The sequence below is a fragment of the Aythya marila genome (genome assembly GCF_965140915.1).
Source record: "Aythya marila genome assembly, chromosome: 2".
Taxonomy (NCBI): domain Eukaryota; kingdom Metazoa; phylum Chordata; class Aves; order Anseriformes; family Anatidae; genus Aythya; species Aythya marila.
In genome coordinates, this window is record NC_139043.1 from 65,733,686 (window position 1) to 65,750,462 (window position 16,777).

General features: G+C 40.2%; 1 protein-coding gene across 6 annotated transcripts in view; it reads left to right on the top strand.

Moving 5' to 3' along the window:
• Positions 1-16,777, top strand: part of MYRIP (myosin VIIA and Rab interacting protein) — a 221,623-nt gene that overhangs the window by 143,973 nt on the left and 60,873 nt on the right. The window lies entirely within an intron of this gene.

A 16,777-nucleotide genomic window follows, 5' to 3' on the forward strand; every position in this document is an offset into this window, starting at 1 on the left:
TTGCTAAAGTCAAGGTAGATGACATCCACTACTCTCCCCCCCGTCTACCCAGCTGGAGATGCCATCATAGAAGGCAATGAAGTTGGTCAATCACAATTTTCCCTTGGTGAATCTATGCTGACTACTCCTCATAATCTTCTTCTCTTCCAATTGCTTAGAGATGGCATCCAGAACAAGCTGTTCCAACACCTTTCCAGGGACAGAGGTGAGACTGACTAGCCTGTAGTTTCCCAGATCCTCCTCCTTGCCCTTTTTGAAGACCAGAGTGACATTGGCTCTCCTCCAATCTTCAGGCAACTCTCCTCTTCTCCAAGACCTTTCAAAGATGATAGAGGTTCGTCAATCACCTCTATTAACTCCCTCAGCACATGCGAATGCATCCCATCGGGACCCATGGATTTGTGTGCACTGATCCCACTGAGACGCTCCTGAACCACTCCCTCATCAACAAGGGGGGAGATCTGCACTTCCTCTCTTCTCTCCTCTCCTCTCCTCTTCTTCTCCACTCTTTCTCCTCCAGTCCCGGGAGGGAAGGAAGGGGGGAGGATTCTTTGAAGCAAAGACCAAAGCAAAGAATGCATTCAGTATCTCTGCCTTCCCAGCGTCTCCCATTACCAGGACACCGGTAATGGATATGGGTGCATAGATATATAGCCATGGTATTATATAGCATGGGTTTGGGTGACAGAAAAATTTGGATTGACTAGAATGGAGGTTGATATTTGAAAGTGTCCTTGTTTTCAGTTAGGACAGAGTTAATTTTCTTCCTAGTAGCTGGTAGAATGTTATGTTTTGGCTTAGGATGAGAAGAGTGCTGATAACACCCCGATGTTTTAATTGTTGCAGAGCAGTGCTTACGCCAAGCCAAGGACATCTCAGCTTCTTGCTCTGTCCTGACAACAGGCAGGCTGGGGGTACAGCAAGAGCTGGGAGGGGACAGACCCAGGACAGGTGACCCAAACTAGCCAAAGGGGTATTCCATACCATCTGACATCATGCTAAACAATATATAGGGGTGGCTAGCCGGGGCAGGGAGGCCGGACTGTTCGGGGTTAGGCTGGGCATTGGTCAGCGGGTGGTGAGCAATTGCATTGTGCATCACTTGTTTGTACACATTATTATTAGTAGTACTATTATCATCATTGTTATTACTATTGTTGTTGTTGTTGTTATTATTTTATTATTATTATTATTATTTTTCCTGGCTTAATAAAATGTCTTTATCTCAACTCACAGGCTTCACTTTCCCATTTCTCTCCCCCATCCCAGAGAGGGAGGGGGAAGGGTGAGCGAACAGCTGTGTGATGTTTAGCTGCCGGCCAGGTTAAACCATGACAGAAAGTTGTTCTGTACCGCTCTGCCTGGTACGACAGCATCTGTACCATCATTTGACTATACCTGGTGGTCCTGCTGTCCTCATGTCCTCATATCCCCATGTATAGACCACTGACTTACACTGACTGATTTGCACTGAATCTGCATTTGTGAACTTTAAATCAAAGTCCTGATGTTAATTTTCAAGGAAGGCTTTTTACTGGTATAGTGGAAGGTGCATTTGGCTTTCAAGGCTATTTGTACATTTGTGTTCTTATAGGAATAATACAAGACTGCTTTTTACCCAAACTAACATGCTACAGGTGAATTCAGAGGAGACATTGGATCTGAGGATGATGTCAGGTGAAGAAACAATTCCCTTTTCTCCTGCAATCTCCTACTTTGTGGAGCTTTCAGTTAGACTAGATTTCAATTGCTTTCAGTAAACCCAAACATAGAGAGATGATTTTTATTATAAAGGGAATAAAACTAAAAGCATTCAATTAAGTGGACCTGACTCCTGCTGCTGTGATGTCTCTGTGAATGCGGAGTATTTTTTATCACCTTGGCCAAAAATATTTTTACAAGTGTTGCCCTGTTGATAATTGGGCTCTTGAGCAATTACAGTCTTTTCTGAATGAGGAAGCATGAGAAACTGTGAAGAAGCCTGTAGGTGTGGTCATGTAGGTTTCTGTGCCATCCAAATTCCTCCAAGAATAAAGCCAGACAGTGTTTGGGCCACAGGGAGTGCAGAGTTGCACAAAGGAACCTGTACAGCAGGAGCTGGCTGAGATACATGATATATATTTGTGGATCCTTGCCTATAAAGTGTGAATGTGTTATTTCTTTGATAAGTTTCTGAGTAAAGAAATGTAGCTGTTGTAATAAAAATAGTGCTAAATAAGCTTAATGCACATGATCACTTTTCAAGTTTGTATCTGTCATTACATATACAGCCATTTATAGTTCTTGTCATATATCTTCACAAAACAATCTGCAAAATCCTTGGCTAAAGGCTGTTTCCAAATTCAGATATGCTAATTGTCTACTGGATTTGGAAGATGATTGCATGCGTTGTCACGCTGACTTACTCAACCCTTTGATCTTGTTCAGAGTTACTTAAGCCTAAAGATTTTGAGAGTGTTGGTTTCCTTTTCTCTTTGACACAAATATTTCATATAAAATATTTAATCCAAACAAATTGCAGATAAAAAAAGCAGAGCTTTTACACAAATTTTTACACCTCAGAGGGGAGATGGGTCAGCTTGAGTCAAAAACACCAGCTTTAGAGTCAGGTTATCTGAATTCCTTTCTAAACGTGCTAGATTTCCAAAGTAACTAGAAGCAAGTCTTTCAGTGCCTCTTTTTTTTTTTTTTTACCTATAAACTGGCTTTAAAGGATATTTAGTCATTTCTTTTATTTACTTGCTGAGACTTAGTGGGTTTCCTTTCAAATATTTTAATTGCTCTCAGGTAGTTTCACTAATGTCCATGAGTAAATATGTTTTAGTAACTGTGATATATGGTATGTAGTGGATTATTGTAGAGAGTAATAAAATTCTAAATAAAAATGAAGCATGAAGCAGGATATATATCAAATATTTTTATTAGTTTCTTCACCAACTGTAGAATTGTGACACTTAGTTTCTTAAAAAATTATTTGTCCAAAGATTAGGAATTGGATCACAGAATTTAGTAGTTGGTTCTGATCCAAAAAATACGTTTGTTACTAGTAATTTAAGAAGTTCTTGTTTTTAATTCTCTTTCTGGACTTTTTTTTTTTTCTGAAAAATCTTTTATGTTCCCTACATGTGGTCCTATTTTAGGTATACTCAGTAAATATTCCCATTGTTGCAACTAGTGGAGTATTTAATATTATCTCAGATTGTCTTATGTCACTAATATTGTAGATGGATTAGACATATAAAATCCAAATATTTTTTAACAGTAGTACTAAGCTGTCATCACTCATGGTATGATTCATTCTAGGAGTCAAGTGTCCGTGAATGTAGATCTTTCTATTATTTTCCTCAATATGCTGAAAGTAAATAGATTTTCCGACTGCTTTATATTGGTACAACCTCTTACTTTGGGGGGGGAGGAGAAAAGAAAGTTTTATATTTTTCATCTTGAAACTCAAGTCAGGATTGTTGTTTTGTTTTTTTCCTGATTTTTTTTTCTCATTTCCCACTGTTTCTACCCCTGTGGTCTCTACCTATTTTGGAAGAGAACTTCTGAAAAAAATAATGTGTTGTTGTTTTTTGTTGGTTGGTTGGTTGGTTTGGTTTGGTGTATGTGTGAAAGTTCATCATAAAAGATGAAGAAAGAAAACTCAGTGAGGGCAAACAACCTTGAGCAGACAATATATACATCTTTTGCTTCATAACTAGAAGAATCATTTTTGACACTCCGCTTTTCATTACACATATAGACTAATCTGTCATCTTGGATAATAATCTGTTCTGTATTTCACTTATATGACTCTTTTAATGTTTTTCTAGGTCCAAAGTAATTTTAAACTTATTTTGAGGAATAGAAGTTGTGTTAGTGAAAACATTTGTAGTATTTAAAGGTAGAAAGAGGTAGAGGTATTAGAGGTAGAAAGTCTACCCACAAGGATGCCTAGGGCGAGGAAGTCGACTCCATGCCTAAGGACTGCCTCCACCAAGACAGAAAGAAGGGTGATTGTTGTGGGCGACTCCCTTCTCAGGGGAACAGAGGAACCTGTTTGTCAGCCTGACCCTACCCGTAGGGAAGTCTGCTGCCTCCCTGGGGCCAGGGTCAGGGACACTGCCAGGAAGTTTCCCAACCTGGTTTGCCCCTCTGACTATCATCCTCTTTTAATAGTCCAGGCTGGCAGTGATGACACTGAAGAGAGAAGCCTGAAGACCATCAAAGGGGACTTTAGGGGACTGGGACCGTTAGTGGATGGAGCAGGAGTACAGGTGGTATTTTCGTCCATCCCTACAGTGGCAGGGAGGGGTACAGAGCGGACATGGAAAGCCCACCTGATAAACACATGGCTCAGAGGCTAGTGCCAACACAGAAATTTTTTTTTTTTTGACCATGGGGTGCTTTACTTGGCACCCGGCCTGATGACCACAGACGGGTCCCTATCTCTAAGGGGAAAATGGATCCTAGGCCAGGAGCTGGCGAGGCTCATTGAGAGGGCTTTAAACTAGGTAAGAAGGGGGACGGCACTGAAACAAGGCTTGTTAGAGCTGTGCCAGGGGTAACAATGGCAAGGCTGGGAGAGAAAGCAATAGCCCAACTGAAGTGCATCTACACTAATGCATGCAGCATGGGTAACAAACAGAAGGAGCTGGAAGCCACCGGGCAGCAGGCAGGTTACGACATGGTTGCCATCATGGAAACATGGTGAGACCATTCTCATGACTGGAGTGCTGCAACGTCTGGCTACAAGCTCTTCAGAAGGGACAGGCAGCATGGAAGGGGTGGTGGGGTGGCTCTCTATATCAGAAAGAGTTTTGATGTTGTGGAACTCGAGACTGGGAATGATAAGATTGATTCCCTACGGGTTAGGATCAGCGGGAAGGCCAACAAGGGAAGCATCCTGGTGGGGGTCTGTTATAGACCGCCGAACCAGGATGAGGAGACTGATGAGGAATTCTACAGGCAGCTGACAAAAGTTGGAAAATCGTCAGCACTTTTTCTTGGGGGGACTTCAACTTCCCAGATATAACCTGGAAGCACAACACAGCCCAGAGAAAGCAGTCTAGGAGGTTTCTGGAGAGTGTGGAAGATAGCTTCCTGACTCAGCTGGTTAGTGAGCCTACCAGGGGAGGTGCCCCACTAGACCTTCTGTTCACAAACAGGGAAGGACTGGTGGGAGATGTGGTGGTTGGAAACTGTCTTGGGCAGAGTGACCATGAAATGGTAGCGTTCTCCATTCTTGGAGAAGCCAGGAAGGGGACCAGTAAAACTGATGTATTGGACTTCTGGGGGTCCGACTTTGAGCTGTTCAGGACCCTGGTTGGTAGAGTCCCTTGGGGAGTGGTTCTGAAGGGTAGAGGAGTCCAGGAAGGCTGGGCACTCTTCAATTTTTCAGCCTGGAGAAAAGGAGGCTCAAAGGTGACCTTATCGCTCTTTATAAGTACATTAAAGGAGGCTGTAGCGAGGTGGGGGTTGGTCTGTTCTCCCACGTGCCTGGTGACAGGACAAGGGGGAACAGGCTAAAGTTGCACCACGGGTGTTTTAGGTTGGAAGAACTTCTTTTCTGAAAGGGTTGTGAGGCAGTGGAACGGGCTGCCCAGGGAAGTGGTTGAGTCACTATCCCTGGAAGTCTTTAAAAGACGTTTAGATGTTGAACTTAGCGATATGATTTAGTGGAGGACTTGTTAGTGTTAGGTCAGAGGTTGGTCTCGATGATCTTGAGGTCTCTTCCAAGCTAGACTATTCTGTGATTCTGTGATTTCTAAAACATGCCTGGGGAGGCATTGGTTGAAGTTTCTGGCCTTGGATAGCACAGCTCTGTATTTCTGATTCTTCTGATTTCTACTCTCCATTTATTGTGTCCTGATGTCGTGGTTTAACCCGGCTGGCAGCTAAACACCACGCAGCCGTTCGCTCACCCTCCCCCTCCCTCTCTGGGACGGGGGAGAGAAATGGAAAGTGAAGCCCGTGAGTTGAGATAAAGACAGTTTAATAAGACAGGAAAATAATAATAACAAAGTAATAATAACAATAATAATAATAATAATACAATGGTGATAATAGGAAAATAATAATAATATATATAAACAAGTGATGCACAATGCAATTGCTCACCACCCGCTGACCGATGCCCAGCCTAACCGAGCAGTCCGGCCCCCTCCCCCTGGCTAGCCACCCCTATATATTGTTTAGCATGACGTCAGATGGTATGGAATACCCCTTTGGCTAGTTTGGGTCACCTGTCCTGGGTCTGTCCCCTCCCAGCTCTTACTGCACCCCCAGCCTGCCTGTTGGCAGGACAGAGCAAAAGGCTGAGATGTCCTTGGCTTGGTATAAGCACTGCTCTGCAACAATTAAAACATCGGGCTGTTATCAGCACTCTTCTCATCCTAAGCCAAAACACAGCATTCCACCAGCTGCTAGGAAGAAAATTAATTCTGTTCTATCTGAAACTTCTGTTCTAACTGAAACCAGGACACCTGAGCAAGTAGTCATTTGTTTTTCATCATTTTAAAGGCAGGCTGTCTTTTGCCTTGGTTGAAAACAAATCACAATAGTCTATCTTTCTCAACTGTTCTGTTTCATGTCAAATAATTCTGTATCATGTAAGACTGGTATTCTCCAGCTTTTTCAGACCTGTTCTGCCTAGTATACCGAAAGCTGCAGGTGCTGTGGCTCCTGTCTCAATGCAATCCCACAAGTGTACATGCAAGTCCTTCCTGCACCATGAACCTTAGGCAGGATGCAAATAGGTAATCTACCAAGGTTGCAATGCTACCCCACAAATCTTTGTCCCTCTGCATCGTGTGACCAGCTTTCTGCCTGTCCCAGGATCCTATGTGCATGCATCTACCTCAAATCTTGTCTTTGTTGTGTGACCTGGCTAGCGCTCTCTTGTAAGGTGGGACAGAGGGAAGTTGAGAGGTCTCTCTACAAAGCTGTGCATCATTTGGATGAAAACATGCTTGCACTGTCCATAGCGCTATCCTTAAAAATTTGTCATTAAATGATTTTCCCATGGGTATGTATGTAATAGAATGCACTTCAGCATCTGCCCTGTCTTTCTAATAGGGCAAGTAAAGAATGACATCAATCATGTGATAATATTTTCACACTTTATATAATAGGCTTTTTCCTGTCCCTGGATGTGTTGCATAACGGCTGGTGATTTCTCTTATTCTCACCTCCTAAAATAAGGTCGGTACACTAATGGAGCAGCAGGTACACTGAAGATACCCCTAATGCACCACCTTGTACTGACTGACTGCCCCAGTACTCCCCAAATTTATCTTCAGCAATGCAAGTGAATCATTTGTCCCACCTTCATGTTTTCCTAAGGGAAAAAAAAAAAAAAAAAAAAAAAAAAAAAGAATGGAGAAAGAATTACAAGAAACTTCGTCTGAGAGCTTGAGAGTTACTCGACAGCCTTTTGACGGAAGAACTGTGCATGTGCAGAGAGAAATGATAGTTTAATTTATTCCTGTAAGGCTCCCGCCTTAGATGCACAGAAGGAGAGTCACACACACACCCCTCAGTGTCTGACCTTCTTGGGTTCGGCAGCCATTTGGCAGGCTGCACCACGAGCCACACCAGCAGGCAGCAGTTCCCAGTGCAATCAGATTGCTCAGCTGGAAATCCTAGTAGCAGGGATTGCTTCCCCAAAATGTGGTCAAGTTTCTTTTTTTTATGGGATGAGTTCAGCTTGAGAAGAGACCTATATTCTCTCCCCTTCGATGGGAGATGAGGGTAAGACAGGTAGCTTCTTTTGGCTCTGTCTCTTCCTGTGGCCACCACACACAGGATTCCTCCTTTTACTGCACTGAGACTTTCTCTGCTACTATCAGGTGAAACAACAGTGTCTTAATGCAAAAATGTATACTGTATGCAGCCTTGTATACAATGGATTGACAGTAAGTCCCTTTGTTTGTTTAGGCCATAAGCAGCATAGTTGGGGAAAAAAATGCCACAAAAATTGCCTCATTGGCCTTTCCTTAGCAAAACATGAAAACCTCTTTTAATGAAACTAAAGCAAATAAGGCAAGAAGAGAAAGAAGAGAGATCTTGGTCAAATAACAGCCACTTTGGATGCATTTCCATCTCAGTGTTATGGGAACTCAACAATCCTTGGTGTGCTTTTTGAGCAAAATCCTTGTTGTAATTGCTCTTCTTGAATGAACACCATGGATCTAGCTGAGAAGGGCTGTGATTTTTGCGATCTACTCGCTGCCAGCAGTTGCAAGCCAGCACTATGGGACTTGACAATCCATTGCACATAGTCATCTTTGCTGCATGACTAGGTGGCTTTGCAGCCTCTACCTGCTTTAACCTCTCCTGTTCATATCCTTTCTTCTAGTTTCTTACATTTTTCTTGATGGCTCTTGATTAAACTTAAAACAAACATGCTGATATCACATACGCATTTCTGCATCTTATCAAAACTGGCTGGCCCTGTGAGGATACCGCCAGCCCTTGTGCAGAACAGCATAAGCTGGCCCTGTAGAAGACAGGAGGATTGTTTGGCCTTGAAGCTTTTTGATGGTTAAAAAAGCAAATTCTGCTCCAGAGAGCAGTTCAATATTACCCAAGAGCTCTGAGTGGGGCTGTTTTACAGAAACAGCTTTATTACTCTGACAGCATGGCTAATCTGTACTTATAGGACTGTTTTCTTTTGATCATTGTGATACAACTATTTAAAAAAATAGAGTTGTTTTTTTTTTTTTTCTTTTTCTATTTTTCATTATTCAAATAGCAGAAAATCCATATGAAAAGTATATTTGTATGTGTGCCCAGATGTTAGTGAGGCCAGCTGGGATTAAAGTCTCATTTGTATAATTTGTAAAGGCTTTGGAATTTTTCCTACAGTTTTCAGCTGTAAGATGGAATTTAGCTTTGTCAGACTGCTGGACAGCTTGCATAATAAAGCTTCCAACTAAAAATATTTTCTGTGCAACAGGGTAAAACACACAAGGGAAAAATGTTCATTTTAAATGTGGTGACTTGAGTTGGTTTGAAAAAAGAAATTATATTTAAAAAAAAAAAAAATTGTCCTGTGTTTTTACATCTTAATCACAGAGCTCTACTCACAAGTAGCACAAAACAGAGAAAGCTAAAGGCAAAGAATGGTAAAAAGCTCAGTAGGCACACACTTTATGTTCAGGACGCTCACTGGCATGTGGAAGCAGACAGCACCATTGCACAGCATCTGATACCCTCACCTCAGTCTTGCCCAAGTCATGCTCTTGGTCCATGCTGGGAAGAGCTGCTGAGGTGCAGTTGGTGGCTGAGCTGTTCTTTCTAGGACTAGCCAGCTAATCCCATCTAGCCCGTTTCCCACTGTAATTCAAGAAAATCTTTTTGCTTGAACTGTGCAGGATAACTATCCAAACTGTGTCTGGGTGCTTTGCTTTCTGGGGAGTGCAGCATCACTCCATCTCATTTTTCCTCCTTGCCATGGCTGGGTGGGTGGCAAGGAAATGCTTTCTTTATATCCCCCAGCTCAGGAGCTTGTGAGACTTGGATTTGAATGTGTTATGCTCCTGCTGTGAATATAATACATTATATATACTGATACATACATATATATATATATATATATATAAATGTATATATGTAAGAAAGCAGTGCCTCCAGTTGAACAGCATGTTTCTTAGCTGTAGTGTGGCTTGTGGAGTTGAAAAGCTACAAATACATGTAATCTCAGGGAGCAGGTGGTGGAGTCACTGTGCACTTAATTCCCAGAAGAAGGCTGTACAGCCTAGCTTAGCACAAGTTGGGCTTGCAGGGAGAGAGTACCATTACAAAAGATGAGAAATTGCATCTCTTCACTACCCATCAAAGTTTTAGGGTTTTTGGCTTATTTTATTTTTAAAATTTCTTTCTTTAAATAATCTTGAAATGAGCTCTGTTTTCTCTTTGAATTTACATGGTGATGTTTTTTCTCTTCTTTGCTGACATTTCACAGCAGCTTGTTCACAGCTTTCTCCCAACACAAGAGCAGAAACAGACCTTAAAGCAGAGGATTGTTGTCTTTTTGGTGTTCTTTAGATCTGTATTAAAAGCCCTGGGTATTTTTCTAATCAGGATTACAGAATTAATTTGCATGGTTTATCCTCTGGTATTTTTTTCTGATGGAGTGGAGTTTGTATCTTTTTTGTGAAGATTTTTATGCTGCATCGACCTCGCTTATTTTTTGTTCAGCTGTTTTTCAAGAATCTGTGGATTAAAAATGAAGTTTGCAGAAAGAAAATCCTTCACTTAGGTAATTTAGATAACTAATCAAAATTGCTTAGTGTTCTATAGTTTCATTTGGTATCTGTTATGTTTTAGTTGTTATATTTGGACTAAAAATAATTTCATTTCATTAGTATTAATGCAAAGTTCAATGACCAGATTTTCCTGAGAGTGTTTTGATGTTGCTCTCTGCATTCTGAAGTTTATTTATGATTTTTTTTTGTTTGAAATTTGCCTTACTTCAATGGATAGATACAAAGAATAAATTTGTAATGCTTGCTTTAGCATGTTGCATGCATATGAGTGTAATAAATTTGCTAATTATGCATATTGATTAATTCTTGTTATTTGCCTTAAAAATATCCAGTACAGGGGTGACCAGGATACAGAATTTCTCCCCTTTGAAAAAATGTTGAGATACTGAAGTGTATTTTACAGCAAAGTAAGATAAGGGAAAAACAAAAATACAGAATTTCACCTGAAATGAAATTTCTAGGGGAAAATGCATTCCGATAAAGTGAAATCTGTCCTTTTGTTTATGGGGGAAGGTTTGTTTCAGTAGCAACATTTTTATTTGTGTATTTGTGATTTCCACATCATAAAATAAATCCTGTAGATTATACACAAATAGAATGAATGTACCCTGTAATTTAAGATACCCTCATAAAAAGCTTTTTGAAGCTAAAAAGTCAAATGTTCCATCTTGGGAATATGAGCTTTCCAGCTTTAGGCAAGCATTGGATTTGAACTTCTTTCAATTTGGTTTCAAATATCCAGTGGCATCTTACTTAATTTTCATCAGGGCTGACTGGTAATATTAATCAGCTGTGTAAAGAGAAGCACTTTCTAATGAAAAGAAAGGGAAAACAGAAATAGGGCAATAGGTTTTCAATGTTAAGTTTGGGAAGGAAGTATCATAAAGAGTTAACAGCAGCATTTTGGGCTTCGTGTTTAGCAGGTGTCGTTCTTGAGGTGTGAACAAGCTGCCTTTCACAGACAGGGTATGTGCAAATATAAGATCCATCTTTGGAATGACAGGAGCTTGGCCTCAATGTGATGTCTAGAAGTTCATGTTCAGGACCTTGGGGGCTGAATTTTCTCAATTTATGTTTTTAAGTCTGATTTTCGGGGAACTAAGCATTGGCAGGATACTCATATGTGCTGTGCTTGTGTACTACAGTAATGGTCCATCCTGAAGGAAAAGAAAATGAAGTTGTATTCTTTACCCTGGCAGTATATTTGATTTTTAACCTAGAATTAAGTTTGATTTCACTGAAACTGAAAGAAACTGAAACACTTTAGTTCCAGTACATTATAAGCCCTAAAATATCAGCGCAAGGAAAAAAAAGTAAAAAGAAAGAAATATTGCTGTTGGCACAGAAAGAATACTACAGGATGCTGAGTTTGAAGCAAGTTTATTCTAAAACCGGTTAAATAAGAAGTGACAGGCTAAATCTTAATTGTTTCTCTGGGCCTCAGGCTGAGACCATGTAGTGCCTGGGAAATGGAAATGAGGATCTTGAGCTTCATTTCCTGAGTGAGGACAGTAGAAGGACAGAGTCGGTGTATGAGGTTCTGTGATTGCCATTTTAACTTTGATTGTTTTTTTTTGATTTGACATGGTTGCATTGCTATTGGAATTTCCCACAGAGCAGCAGTTCTGGTCTCTGGATAGTCCTGTTCTGTATTTCAAAGCTGGATTTGTTCGTGTTTGTTGGATTTTTTTATGGTTTGTTTCATTTTGTTTCAGTTTTGCCTTTTTTTATTTTTATTTTTTAGTTTTTATTACTTAATGTAAAAAAAATAAAATACCATATCCACAAAAATGAAAATGTGCAAGACTTGTAAAGCAACTCCCTTCCTGACTGAATCCAGACCATTGCTAAACACAAGTCAGGAGAGATCTGACATTGTATATACTACATGGAGACCTCTGCTGTAAGTGGACACAGCACAAGAAGCACAGAGTAACAATTTTTAAAATCCTTCCCCCCAGGTAGAAGTTATTTGAAGTTATTTTCAGCAGCTGTTTTATTTGGCTTCTTGTGAGCTTGATTTGGTGTGAGTTGATCATCAGCTGCCTGAGAAATTGCTGCGGTGTGTCTGTGTTTCTGGGCTGACCAGTGCCATATCTTCTATATGGCTGATATCACTTCCGTAGGTCTGCTGTTGGGTCCTTTTCATTATTTCTTTATTATTTTATGAAGTAAGAACCACAGGGAAAATTTCATCACAATGTTATAAGCCCTTGAAAATGGAGTTAATAATGAAAATCACAACAGTGCCCCCTAAATCTGTTACTAGTAAATGCAGTGCTGGACTAGTAAGGGGAGGGGAAGACTGAGCTAAACAAGAAGAAATTATTTGAAGGAACAATTTTTCCTGTCAAAAAGAGACAAGTTCTTCTGAATTACTTTGAGAGAAAACTTCTCACAAAGTTCATGGAAAAATGTCATTAAAAACTGCTTCCTTGTAGTTTATCTTGCATTATAAGTAGAGATTAAGGTCGTGAACATTACATTGGTACTACCTTTTAGAGAAAATCTACTGCAGAAGCTTCCTACAGCCTTCAGACCAGATAAAACCTCACATTTTAGAAGAAAAAAATAAAGTGGTAAATAAGTTGCTAAACAATATCGTCTGAATTGATTAGTGAATGCTTGTAATCACAAGTGGAGTCTTTCACATGATTTTCCTGTGATCACCACTAATAAGGACAGATATGGTTCATGTCTTCACTCCGCAGCACAGCTGGTGTACTCTTTTCCTCAGGAGAAGCCTAAAGAGTGGTTGAGAGCTGGAGGTGAGAAATGTATTGAAAACTTCATGGAATATTCCTGCTTATAAAAATTTTGCATGAGCTTATCTGTTACTCGTGTGGTGCTACTTGATTAAAGCAAACAAATTGCTACACTAAAAAAAAGGCTGGGGCTTTTAATACTCGTTCAAGTTTTTCTGTTATTAGAGCACAAGTGTCTGTTTAGCTTTCACACTTTCTAGTAAAGCAGAATTTTAAAATCACAGTATTCCCCACTGCGAAAAGTACGTCAAAATGTAACTCAGCTCTATGGTAATATTATATAACACAAAGACTGTCCTTAGCATTTCAGGGTATTTAAAAATAAAGACATAGCAGTCTTTGTGGCACAGAAATAAAGAGAAATAGCTTCAACTATTCCTGCTTCTTTAAAATGCATACAATTAATATCCTTTCTGTGTGAATTTGATTTTGTGGAGAGAACTTGCACACATTCTATTAGTGGTCATAAGGGAAGCGTTAAATTTTTACAATTTAATGCTAGTAGTGGCATAGTCTTTCATTACTCTGGCCTCATGGAACAGCCTTTGCTGTTCTTTTGCATTACGTTAAAATAGAGGTCAATATTAAAGGATTTTGAAACAAGGGTAAAACGCTCTTATTTTTCTTTTGAGTGGGCCCTTTATTTTAGTATCTATAACAAGAACTGCTCTGTTCTACAAATCCTTTCTCCCCAGGAAGAGTCAGCAGGCACATTGTGACTTACTTGAAAGTTAAGAGGCTGAAAAGCTTTAGAAGAGACCTTATAATCTCCTGTAAAATGTATGCAGGACAGAATCATAGATTTGGAGCTGTTGGTAGCTCTCCAACACATAAGAGAGAAGCATGAGATAATTAGATTACTCACAAAGTGTTAATCCTGCAGAAATGAGGAAGTTTAAAAAAATTCCCAACCCTGTTGTTTATACCAGATTAGCTAGTACAAAGAAGCAAGCATGTCTTCTTTCATTGTTTCTTTGAGATGTGTAATCTCTTATCAATTTTACTCTCCCAACGTTCATGTATGGAAAATGTTATTATTACAAATACAGAGCCTACCTTTAAATTGTGTTAGCTGCAAAGCACCATATCATCCTTTTAAGAAAACAGTGCTATTAGCTTTCTGTTCTTACAAAAACAGCATTGACAAGACCCAGGAAAACTTGGTAACATGGGGAAAAAATATGGGGCAGAAGAGCATTTTTCCTGGCTAATACCTCTTGCTAAGCCTCTTCCAGCCCAGTTATCCAAATTTAGTTATATCTATCGTAATGATTGTGACTCCATGATATTGACTGATATATTATGCTCCTAGCACATGCAGAAACTGAGTGGACAAAATGGAATTAAGTGGAATCAAATTCAGCAAGCAGAAGACAGTGTTTGTTCCTTTCTGGTACAGTTTACATGAAAGCACACAGTTCTTGCCAACAAAGGAGTTAGGCTCTCAAAACACCAAAGAACTGCAGAGCAACTTGCCTCCATTCATGGATTCATCGATGTCCCAGCTGCCAAGCCCTGCTCTGGACCTGATTCCTGATCATAACTGGTTCCTTGGTAGCAGAGTTGCAGGAATTCAGAAATCTTCTGCTTCACAGACAGACCTATGCATAGAATCATAGAATCATTTAGGTTGGAAAAGCCCTGTAAGATCATCATCAAACCATCACATAACAATACCAAGTCCACCACTAGACCATGTTCCTAAGCACCACAGGCACACATTTCTTATCACTGCTGTTGTTTGCTACTAAACACTTTCCAGTGGTGACAGAGGAATGGACTAGATCATGATGTTCTGCTTTACATGAAGCAGATATTCCTGTTTAACTATACTGACAATCAAAAAATCCAGAGATTGACTGGAAGCACTTACCTGAAACCTCTGCTCTGCATACTTGGTCTCTATTGAGCATCTCTTAAAGTTTAGTGCTGAGTAAGAACTACACTGTTAGTTTCACAAAAGGTGAGACTTTATTTCCTTGTGAAATGGCATATGTTAAACAAAAACTGTGGATTTTTATATGCTTTTCATTTTATAAAGAAAAGTCCGGAGTCCCTGAAGAAAAATCTAAAGGTTAGACTGGGTTTTGTGTTTTGCTTTTTTACCCAAGGCCCCAGATTTAATAAATGGAGTTAAATCATTGAATTTCTTCAAGTATGGAAGTGATGAGAGTCCAGCACTACTGACAGTAACATAATTTCTGTGGGGGTTAGCATATTGACACTGGTCACTAACCTTAGCATTTTGATTTCTAAGTTCTTCTGCGTCATTTCTGCTTAATTACATAACAAGCTCATGGGCTTTCTAGGTTTAAGACCTCTATTTTAGTAATTAGTACAAGGGGGGAATTGCCTTCATAGCTGTTGTGGTTTAACCCATCTGGCAGCTAAGCACCACATAGCCATTCACTCACCCTCCCCCCTCCCTCTCTGGGATGGGGGAGAGAAATGGGAAAGTGAGACCCAGGGGCTGAGATAGAGACAGTTTATTAAAGCAGGAAAATAATAATAACAATAATAATAACAATAATAATAATAAATAATAATAATAATAATGTGTACGAAACAAGTGATGCACAATGCAGTTGCTCACCACCCGCTGACCAATGCCCAGCCTAACCCCAAGCAGCCGGCCCCCCCACCCTGGCTAGCCACCCCTATATATTGTTTAGCATGAGGTCACATGGTATGGAATACCCCTTTGGCCAGTTTGGGTCAGCTGTCCTGGGTCTGTCCTGTCCCAGCTCCAGCTGCACCCCTAGCCTGCCTGTTGGCAGGACAGAGCGAGAAGCTGAAAAGTCCTTGGCTTAGTGCAAGCACTGCTCTGCAACAATTAAAACATCAGCATGTTATCAGCACTCTTCTCATCCTAATCCAAAACATAGCACCCTACCAGCTACTAGGAGGAAAATTAACTCTATCCTAACTGAAACCAGGACAGTAGCCTGTACTGTTTTCATGTCATATCAAAATATCTTGGTTCCTGCACTTGTAAGTGCAGTAAATTAACTAAAAATAAACAACTGTGGCAGTATGCAGAGGAACAAATGGGCTCAGACAGGAAAGAGAATGCACAGAATTAACTCATATTTGCTGGCTCAAGCTTATTTCTCCTTCCTGCAGGCATCTGGGTAAATCAGCTTTAATTTACAGGTAGGACCTTAGAGCTTAGATGCTTAGGATCCATTGTCACCTTCTATAGGAAACAAATGGGTGTACTGTGGATTTCCCTGCAGTAACCTGTGGTTATGTTTCCTGGGCATATGGCATATGCTCCACCACCAACCACTGAAGAGGTGAAGTGAGTGCCCTCTGCCAGGTAGAAAAGAATACGGAGCTGAACAGTATCTCATGGCTTTCTAAAAGTGTGTGAGCTCTGGGGACAGATCTAGTAGGTTAGGTTATTAACATCAGTGATGCTTATTGCTGGATGTAACAGACCAAACCACAGTTGTGAGAACAACCTCCCAAAAGTTGTCTGCCTGCTTCTCTTTCTCATTCTGCTTTGAGGTCCTCAATGTAGTGTTTTCAATAAATAAAAGCAGTGATATACTTTTAGGAAAAAAATATTTTTGAGTGTACTAGTGGGCTAATGTTCTTGCATTATGTCTTAATCTGTGGAAATAAAGGCTATTTTTAAAACCTTCCTGTGCAGTTCCAAAGCTTGTTTATGCTTTTCAAAAGGCTGTAGTGTTGGAATTGTAATGTAACAGGGGAGACCAACTGTTTTGATAATAGTCAAAACAAAACAAAACTTTG